The sequence below is a fragment of the Amblyomma mixtum genome, chromosome 10 (genome assembly GCF_055824585.1).
Source record: "Amblyomma mixtum isolate Tamu chromosome 10, ASM5582458v1, whole genome shotgun sequence".
Lineage (NCBI taxonomy): Eukaryota > Metazoa > Arthropoda > Arachnida > Ixodida > Ixodidae > Amblyomma > Amblyomma mixtum.
This window is the reverse complement of record NC_143021.1, coordinates 80,348,515-80,359,552: the sequence shown is the minus strand read 5'-3', so window position 1 is coordinate 80,359,552 and position 11,038 is coordinate 80,348,515. Positions and strand designations below refer to the sequence as shown.

Genomic DNA, 11,038 nt, shown 5'->3' with positions numbered 1-11,038 from the left:
GAATCGCCACCATCTTTACCTACGGTTTTCTACAATTCTAACCTTATGCCACATCTCTGCTTTTCAGCCACCAATCCTCCAATCGCTTTTTGCTGACTTCCACTGCAGATTTATTTACATGACCATTGTTATCTTTAAACCCTAGGGCCTCAGGAAGAGTGACTGCGCCTGCATCGACATCCGGATGGATACCGTCACATTTGATTATGAGGTGTTCAATTGTTTCCACAGATCTACCACACACTGCACATGTGTCATCTTCTTCGTTAAATTTCTTTTCGTAGCTGCGCGTTCTAAGACACCCTGACTTAGCTTCAAAAAGTAGGGCACTGCCTCTTGAGTTGTCATAGAAAAATTCTTTCCTGATCTGCCTTTTCCAGCATCGATATAGTTCTACACTATGTTTCTTTTCCAATGAATTCATCCAATTTCTAACTTCCGCGTTTTTAACCTGTCATTTAATGCTCTTCCTTTCTCCGTCCTCATGACCTGCATACTTACTGGTTAGTTTTCTAGTTCTTTTCCGCCACTGTGAGTCAACGCTCTTTCTGTATAAATATTTAAATACCTTAGCTGCCCACCTGTTATCGTGCAATTTCCACAGGCGTTCTTCATATAGTATTTTACTGTTAGCTTCCCGTGCTTCGAACGATGCCCAGCCCATATCCCCTTGTACTGCCTCGTTTGTGGTTTTGCCGTGGGCACCTAGGGCTAATCTTCCAACCGCTCTCTGATTTACGTCTAATCTCGACTGAACTTCTGCCCTTAAGCACAGAACCGCATTGCCGAAAGTAAATCCCGGCACCATTATTCCTTTCCAAATACCTCTTAGTACTTCATATTTGTTGCACCCCCATAATGCCCTGTTTCATTATCCCGGCGTCTCTTCGTCCTTTTGCCCTAAGAGCCTGTTCGTGCTTTTCCCTTCGTTTAGCCGTATCCCGAGGTATTTGTATGCGGCCACTTTGGGTATTTCGTGGCCTTGTATTGTAAGCACCTGGTCAGTTGTATCGTTAAAAAACAACACACCTGATTTAGTTGCGCTAAAACTGAATCCTAAAGCGTCTCCTTCGTCTCCACAGCAATTAACCAAAGTTTGTAAATCTTCTTGGCTATCTGCTAACAGTACAATATCGTCCGCATACATTAAACCCGGGAGTCGCTGCTCAACTACATTTCCGCCTAATCAGTACGACAGATTATAACCTAGATTACTTTCTTCTAGCCTTCTTTCCATATTTATCACGTAAAGCATGAACAGCAGCGGTGATAGAGGCCAACCTTGCCTTAATCCTTTGTGCACCGCCGCAGTTGTGGTACTTTTTTTCCCTTCCTATGTAATTTCAACTTCATTATCTCGGTAGATTTCCTGTAGAAAATCAATTACGTCATGACCGATACCTAAATCTTTCAATATGCTCCACAGGAGTTCCTTTTCGTGGTTAGCATGCTCTGGCGCTATTTTCTTCAAATCAAGTATGCACCAACTCGCCCAAGAAGAAGTGTTAATAAAGGAGTTCCCTGTTCACGTTATCGTATGCACCGCTTGTTTCCAGAAAGGGTAAAAACAGAGGTCTATTTTCCGCCTTAGCTATTTCTATGCATTGGGTAAGCACGAACAGGATATCATCTAAACGCCTACCCCTTCTGAACCCATTCTGAAGTTCTCCGAGTATCCGATTACCTCCTACCCATGCCTGCATTTTTAATTTCCCCGCCTGCATGGCCAGCCTGTTTATAACAGACGTTATCGTAATCGGACGGTAGGATTTGATGCCCATCTTATCTCCTTTCCCTTTATAAATCAAATTCATTTTACTCTGTCTCCAGCTGTGCGGAATTTGCTTATTCGTTATGACTGTCTCCAATGCTTTTATCAGCGCTTCCTTGCTTTTTGAGCCAAGTTCATTTATCAGCTTAATTGGAATTTCGTCTATCCCTGCGGATGTGGTTTTAGGAATATTCGCTTCCGCCTTTTCCCAGTTAAGACTAGTCAGTTCTAAGCTGTTCTCTATTGTGCTGTCCTGTGTTGCCGCCTCACTTGGGAAGATTACCCCATTGTCGTTGCTAAAAGACGCAGCTATAAATGATGCAGCTATAAAGTTAGGCGACATTAGCGCCATCTTTCCGTTCGCTGGCGGCGGAGCGGCGGATTGCGCTATGGAGGAAGAGATTGCGCGTCTCATGTTGGCCGCGCGCTACACTAGCTTTTTTAGTACGCTGAAACGACTCTTAGTTGACGGGGTGCGTCGGTTGTGGAGTTGTGGGTGCCTTTCTTCAGTTTGTTTGTGTTGAATGTGCGACCTCGTTAGTGTTGCGGTAGTGTGACTGAACTCGGAAGGTGACAGATGGCTCCAGTGCTGCGGAAGACGTTCTTACGCGCATGCAGTGCTCAAAAACTGCTCTTACGTACTGCACCCAACCACGCCGAGAGCGGCCGGCGCCCGATGCCCGATAGAAGAAACGGCTTGCCGCGAACGTTGAGGAATGTAAGTACAGAACTGGAAAGTGACTTCTGCGATGTGTCGGGGGGATGCATGAGAGCTGCGTATGCATTTGGGTTCGTCTTCACGCCTTGTTCGCAGTGAGGTGCAAAATGCGAGCACCACGCGATCGTTTGCAGAGAGGTGTTCTGACACGCTCGCTTGCCAACTACGCAACTTTTAACCCGCCGCCTTGCGCTCTTTGCGTCAGCTCCTCGGCGGATAAGTTATGTGATAGAATTTGGTTGCACGCTGAGAACTATGGGGTGCTGCTTGATTCGTTATTCCGACTGAACAGGAGCAGCGCGTGAAAAGGAGACCATAAGAACGAAAAGTGCTTGTATCGCCGTGCGTCTTTTGATTCTGCTGTCTGAGTGTTTACTGGATATGGAGCATTGCCCGTTCCACATCTCAGTCACGTCAAGTGCTGTGGTTCTTAATACCTTTGGTCAACGAAACGACGATTAAAAATAGCAGAACCATTCCATTGCAGTGCAGCTGAGATAATCGCACAATGGAAAGTTTGTTGTCATTTTACATTCGGTACATTTATGTCATTCCATATTTTCAGCCCGAAGCGGTAAATTATAACGTGATTCGCGAATAATAGCTCTAAGAAAAGTATGACTAGCTTTGTAAATCATTTTTATGCTAACTATTGGAGGCATAGGTAATTAATCATTAGCCTCCACTCCTGAACACATTGGACTGAACAGCTGGAGGTTGTAATGGGATGTGGCTTTTGTGATGATGTTTGTGAAAGCATGGCTCTAATACAGCCTTTCTTCAAATGTGCCCACAGTCAAGCTCTGTGCAGCTGCTGCACCGGTATCATCACGCTACTTTTGCACCAGCTTTCATCTGTCATCGAGCGAGTGCTACCTCAACCAGAGGCAAATGACATCAAGACCTGCTGGTGCAGCCTATCAGCCATTGACACTGGATATCAAGCATGGGCCACTTCTAAAAGTGGCCCATGCGAGTGGGTATTTTTTCGTTGTCTTTTTTAGCGTGACAAGAATCTTCTGGTCCAGGCTCCCTCTCTCTTTCATTTGTTTTTTTTTCATCTTTTAAAAGAGGACCAAGAGAAAGGGAAAAAATATTGCGGGCGTCATGAAAGCACTACCCTAGTCAAGGGCATCGTGTTATAGTGTGAAATGCTTTTTGATAGTTTTTCCCCTCATGCCTCTCGTGCTTGGGAATCTTGATCATAGTATAGACCAAATTAAAACAATTATCTGCTTCATGAAATTTATACATTAATCTAAAAACAGCAAATAAATTTTATAGGTTTACTTCAGCAGTACCTACCTCTTACAAGGTATGGCATGTTTGAAGTGAACCAGTGGTGTGATAACTGTATGGCAGGCATAGCCTAACGGGCAGTGCATAATTGAGTATTAGCGTTCGAATGGAGCACTCTGCCTTAGAAGCATAGGTGTTGCTAGCATCAATAATTGATACCTTACCAGATTATCCTTGCATTACATGAAACCCTGTAAAGCTTATGTTGAAGCTGTACAGAAGAAAGGTGCTTATTCGATATGTCATGAGCATTGCTGAGGTTTTCTTTCACACTCCCTTTGGCACAACCGACTGCACTGTACAGTTGAAATGCATTTGGAATTGAGCATTGGTGCATTGTTATTTTTATTCATGCCGACGTTCAGTTACTGGTTGCATTACAGTAGCTGAGCCTAAGTCAACAAATATTGCTGTGACCTTAACAAGACCCCTTGCTTCACTTGAACCAATGCGTTTGATGTTGCCTCTCTCCCGTGCCATCAAGGTTTGTAATAAGCTGTGTAAATAACTTAATTTACTTTCTCGAGGTATTTATTGCTGCAATTAGTGACAGGTAATTTCCTAAAGAACAACCTAAGTACTCCTTTGGAACACTTGTTTGCTTATTTCCCTTGCATTCTTAACTTAAACAGATGTGAGCAGGCCTCAGCACTGGAGTGATGTGCTGTGGGACAAATAAAAAACTACCAGTCCAGCTGCTCCCTTAGGGGCACGTTGCTGAGGCTTTTATTGCTTGTAGTTCTATGCATCTTTACTTACAAGTATTGTATCTGACGGAGTGTGTGCCTTAATATTTTGATTAATTTGCTGTAGAGTGTGCCACTCTTACCCTGACGAACTTGCTCACCTCTGTACTCTTTGTTCATACATTTTCCCCTGACACCTGGTATAGCTCCAAATGATGCTACATTATCTACAAGCTGGTAAATAAAATAAACAGCAATTAAAGTTAAGTTACTCCCTCCTAGCCGCTCTAAGAGAAAGAAACATATGCGTTATATTGCAATGTGTTTGTGCCATCACTTTTGAAAACAAAAGCTGCCTGAATTTTTGTACAGACAAATCAGAAACACAAAACAATTTTCATATTTGATGGCCTGCATCTTATCTTCACATGACTGGAATAGCTAAATATCTCTTTGTGGTAGCCTAATTAGGCGTAACACGTTAATGTCAGTTCCTGTTAATATCATTCAGTCTTCGAATGGGGGGGGGCAGAATTGAACACAACAGCATGTTATAGCTTTTCCTTGTTCAAGGAAGCATTGCATTTAGCTCTAGTCTTATTACTGCTGCTTATGCTATTAAGGCGGAAGCCTTTAATGCCTCATTGTTGTAAGCAGGTGTTGTTGACAGAAATGTCAGGCATTTCAATTGGTCGAATTGGTCGTGACGTCACAGTGCGCGAAATTCAAACGGGGCCAAATGTACTTTGGCTAGTAACCATGCAACCAATTAAAGAGATCGTATAGTGATGCTCCAAGTAAGTGTGAATGAGTTTAGTTAATTGCTTAATCACCCAATTAGCCTAATTAACCTTTCTAATCAGGCCACATAAATAAAACCGAGTAGGGAATCAGTCGAGTTCGGGAATCGAGCCCCGATCTCCGGAGTGCGAGGCGAGCATGCTAACCACTCCGCCATGCCAGGTCGATGGTTTGGAATGAACAAAGGCGCGTCTAGTGAATACAGTGTCTTCGTTCACTCCCATCTTCCTCCGCTCCCGTTACATCACAGAGAGGTTCAGGTGTCCACCGAGGTATGCGAGAGAGATACATTTCCTTTTCTCGAAAACCAATTTACCGAAGAGCAAGGCGTAGAACCGAATGGGCGATGGCGTTCTGTGGACTCCCTGGCAGCGTTGCGAGACGATGTCGCGTTTCACTCTTAGAGGCGAAGCTTACCATCTTACCAACACATCAGTGACACAAGTAGCAACACCGAGCTTAAGGTTTTCGCCTCACCGCACTTTAAGTCAACAAAGTGTCCCCCTGAATTTTTACTCAGCAGCCTTATCAAACTCACTCGGAGTGCTGCATGTTCGTGCACATTTAACTGATTGTTGCTTCTCTGTGTTTGATTCTATTAGAAGTTACTCTAACTGTATTCCTTGAATGTTTTCTTGCGCAGTCCTCTTGCTGCTGCATTCCACCATGGAGGGGGCTACCAGTTGATGCACACGTCTCATCACTAGGACGCTACCTCTTCCGCTAATGATGCAGACAAGTAACGACAGGGTTACTTGGAGAGACATGGGAGAGGCCTTTGCCCTGCAGTGGGCGTAGTCAAGCTGATGATGATGATGAACAAGCAGGCTGCCTGATATTCAGGACAAGTGTCAGGATAGTGCACCAAGAAAGTTGCTTAAGCATTTCTGTGCTGATGTATGTTTATTAAAATCAGCTCACAGCTTGATATCTACATCCATGTGGACATCTAGCATATGTTTGGCATCCTGTTTGACTTTTAATTCACTAGTGTTTGCAGCCTTTATTGTCGGTCTTAAGGCAGTTTCAGCATTGTTTCAGTGTGGGATTTTTTAGCTGTTTTGGAGAGGTGTGTGTGCATGCATGCACAGTTTTTTTTCCACGGGTTTGTTATGTGGCTCATGGAACCTTCATGTTAGAGAAGAAATTATTTCATTTCTGAGTTGTACAGGAAAGTGAGCAGTATTTATATGCACCAGGTCTTTCAGGGAAGAATAAGTAGTTTTCAAAAATATGGCTTTTGCTGCATAGTATTACCAGCGTTAGCAGACACCAGAAAGCTGGTGAGGTGTATTTAGTAAGCTGGTTAACTAATTTCTGATAATTAACTTTTTAACTAACACAGGTTTGCAACTGGTTGCAGTTGGAGACTTTTAGCCAGTCGTTAGTCGTAGCCATATCCGTTTTTAGAATGTACAAAACATGATTACTTTCGCCGCTGTGGCTCGACAAAACTTGGCTGCATCGTGCGAAAATACATGCGCTTTTGAAAGCACACAGGGAAAGCAACCGCTCCAGTGCATGTAACTGCTAAAAATCTCTAAATGCAACTAGATGCCTAACTCTGATAGTTAAAAGGTTCATTAATAAAAATTAGTTAACCAGCTTACTACGTAAGACGATTCACCAGTTTTCGGGTGCCTGCCAACGCTGGTAATACTATGCTGAAAAAGCCATATATTCATCTCAAAATACCTGTTTTTTGAAAATTACTTAGTCTTCCTTGACACACCTCGTATATATGTAACAAAAACCTAACGGTATTTAATTTACGACGTTTTGGTTGGAGGGCCAGCCGTTTTCAAGTGTACTAGAGCATTTCAAGCACACAGCTTTTATTTCGAATGCTGTTTTATGCTCGAAAAAGGCTGGTCCTCTAGCCGAAAAATCGTGAATTAAAACCTGTTATGTTTTTTTCAATTTCTGTGTGTCAGTCATTGTCACTAAGAGGGAACTGAGGGGAACTGAGCCGAAAGCAATATTCTGTACCTCTGTTGTTCTCCATAAAATATTTTGATGCATCATGGATGTCTTGTAACGCGTATGTACACTTGTGCACAATAAACGTACTAATTTGCATTTTGATTCTATTATTCTTTAAGCAGTCCAGGATACAGTGTTCACAAAATGATTTTGAAGTGATAGAACTATGTTGGTGAAAGTGTTGTACTGTGTAGTTAACACACACTTTTCCAAATGCTGGTGTAGGAATTATACTTTCTTAGTACTTGAGTCTTTTGAATAACGGTGACCAATTGTCGGAAGACCGTTGATAGGGAGTTGGTAGACATTGCCGGTATGTGGTTGATAAGAAGTGTGAAGACTTTCTATGTGCTTGAGTCTTTTGGATAACGGTGGCCAATTGTCGGAAGACCGTTGATAGGGTGTTGGTAGACATTGTCGGTAAGGGGTCAATAGGAAGTGTATAGAAACTGTCGATAAGGGGATCATAGGAAGTATAAAGACTTTCTATGTACTTGAGTCTTTTTGATATCGGTGGCCAATTGTCGGAAGACGGTTGATGGGTTGTTACTACAATGTGTAAAGACGTTTAAAAGACTTTCTTTTCAATGTTGATAGGTTCTATTAACAATTGTCTAAAGACTTTCTAAAGAATGTTACTAAAACTTTTTGTAAGGGAGTTACCGCTTATACCTCTACGCTTTGCCGAGAGTGTGCGAAATAACAGCGAACCGCTACCATTTGAGCGAGCTGTCGCTCCGAAGAATCCGGCGGCGACATGTATTTATTCCGAAGCGGGCGAACAGGGCGCCGCCATCTTGTCAACCCATGCCGTAACTTGCCCGTAGCGGTCGCACGCTGCGATTTACAGCGTGCCTACGCCCGTAAGATGCTGTGAGATACGTAGCGTTTTGCGCATTCGTGTTCCGCAGAGTCACTCCGTACGTTAGCTCGCTGCGTACGCCCAGCTAAAAGTGTCTAAAGGCTGACAACCCTGGCCACGCGAAGCGTCACGTGGCGACCTGGCCCAGTTCTACGTTTCGTAGAAACTAACGGCTCTGTACGCTCGCATAACACGCAGACACGGCGAGTATGTGTCGAGACGTTCACCAAAGAGAAAGAAGAAAATGAGGCCCAGTATGCGTTCTCCCATGTTAAAAGAAGCTGTACATTTGAAGCTGGCGCTTTGCAGGAAAATCAGGGCGAAAAATAGCCAGACAGGGAACTTGGACGTTTTTTTTTTGCATCAACTATTCGAAGAGTGCTGCAATTTTGTACGAAAGTAACAACCAACGCTTTGCACAAATGGAACAAAAATTATGCGCTTCCAACAAAAACTACACTTGTTATATTTTTTATCTTTGTCAATGCCATGAAATTGCCACATGTGAACGTTTTTTTGGCCAGAAAAATACAAGTGCACACAAGCTATTGATTCCAGTTCCTGTCAAGTATATAACCTGAATGAGGAGCTGTGAGAAATATTGTTTGCTAATGTCTTATAGTTCTCGATAAAAAGGTACACAAACCTCCAAAGGCGTTCTTATAAAAAAAAAACGCCAATAAAATCTCTGAAAGCCGTTTTGTTCAACAGAGCATTCGCGGTATCTGAGTTGTTATGATGCTAGGATGCTGGCCCGAAAGACGCGGGCTTGATCCCAGCTGCGGCGATCGCATTTCGATGAAGTTGAAATGCTTGAGGTCCATGTAGTGTGCATTGTCTGTTCTTGCTGAAAAATGCAAGGTGGTCGAAATTTCCGGAGCCCTTCACTACGGCATCCCTGATTGAATGAGTCGCTTTGGGACGTTAAAATCCATCAACCAATCGTTTTATTGATCAGAATTTCCTTTACCAGAACAGCTACATGGGAGGCCCAAGTTGCTGACAAATACACAAAGAAAAAGGCCAAATTCCAAAATGAAACCAAGAAGCTGAGTGTATGATACGAACTCTAGAACGTCGAATTCTTGTTAGTATACGAAACGTCCAGGTGCACCCGCATTTTTGGCTTACGTGACGAAGAAGAAGTACGAAAAGATTTGCTTTTTTAAAATAGCCAATACCCAAGTGTAATATACTTCCTGGAAGGTAGAAATTCTCGATCAGATTACCGCAAAATCTCAAAAAACAAAACTCACCCTGACCCCACCTTACATCTTTTTCAGCAGCGGTGCGGTGGCCTTGTCCGCGGTAACATGACATCGCTTTGGAATTCACGGTGCAGGTCCTCAGCGAAAACAAGAAAATAAAACAGTAGACATATTTCACTCGAATTACGGATTAATGGCGTCATAGCAAAAAAGCATGTGACCACCACCTCCCCTTCGTCAGAAAAATTGAGCCATCTTGTGGGCACCAGAAGAGAACGACGACGTCCGGCGCTGAACGAACGCCATTCCCGATGCGCGAAGGCAGCAGCACCTCGCAATTTTATTACGAGCGCCCTGCGTCCGAGAGATCACACGCACTACAGAAGACTCAAAGTGTAAGTCACTAATCGGGCGTCGGCAGCAACGTCAGCGCTGTACCTCTTGTGCGTTCTCCAGAATGGCGTCATCAGCGTCGGGCTGTGCTGGGTCATTTGCCGACACAGGCGGCAGGCCTAGAGACGACGATACCAAGAAGTTTATGAGCAAGCTTTATGCTGACCTACTGAGGCTATGCCACCTTCACCCGAGTTCTAGCGAGAGCATGGACAGCAGCAGTAGAACTAGAAGAAATAGCAATCCTAGCAGCGACACTAATGACGAAGATGAAGAAGCGGTCGACGTCGTCGGCAAAGTTTCACCCGCGGCGCGCCCCACCATCGAGGGGGACCAGAACGCGGCTCCTCCGCAGCCGTCGTGCTCGCAGTCCGACGAAGGCACGGACGACGACGAGGACGCTGATCACGAGAAGCAAGTTGTCTCTGTTGGCGGTATCAGTAGCGTACTACTCGGACCTGCGGTGAGGGTTTCGCAAGTTATACTTGTCAACAAGGTCCAGTTTTTGCCCAAGATGGAGCTTCGGATCAGCCCACAAGGAAGGCTGATGAAGCCAGCTCCGACCGTCTGCTTCAGTAGCTTGCACGACGAGTTGCAGTACTTGGTCTGATCAGTCATCCGAGACTCCGGCGTATGCGCTGGCGAGTACACGCACCCGGAATCGCCCCGACTAGGCACTTCCTGGAACGGTAAACTGTTGTCATTCTCCGAGCTCAATCTTTTCACCTCCAACGGCATCTCCAAGACGCCCATCACCCTCAATCTCGGCGAAAAGTACTTCCTTCAGATCAATTTCGCCAATGTGGGCAACTACGGCCACATCTTGAAGCACACAGTCGTTCGCCAAGCCGTCGCCAACACTTGGTTTGTGGCTGTAAACCACACCAAAGCCTTGGCGTCATCCACCAAGAGGTCCAGAAAAGCGCACGCCCCAGCAAACAAGCAAGCGACGCAAGTCTCCGTGACAACTTTGCCTGGTCCGACCATCGTGAAGCTCGTTTGTTAATAAAAAAAAAGATGCCACTAGGCCCTTTGTGCGACTTGTCTGCGCAATAGCTGCACCTCGTCCCCCACCTTACGGAGTTTGGCCAATGTAGTGTCTGGCCGCCTGTGATTGTGGATGTAGAGTCCGAGTACCCGTATCTCATCACTTTCGCGTATGGGACCACTCTCAAGAGAATGAGATATTTTAGTTGTGCACTTCAATGGGGGCGGAGGTGCACAAATTCCGATTTTTGAGGGGAACATTCAAGACCGCAGCGGCGGGCGTAGTGGTCTACTATCGTCGCCGCTGTTTGCAGGTTGTTTTCAATGTCC

The 11,038-nt window shown here is 44.7% G+C and overlaps 1 pseudogene; it reads left to right on the top strand.

Annotated features, from left to right (window-relative positions):
• The first annotated feature begins 9,785 nt into the window (after nt 1–9,785).
• On the top strand, nt 9,786–10,727 carry LOC149326263 (uncharacterized; annotated as a pseudogene).
• The last annotated feature ends 311 nt before the right edge of the window (nt 10,728–11,038 follow it).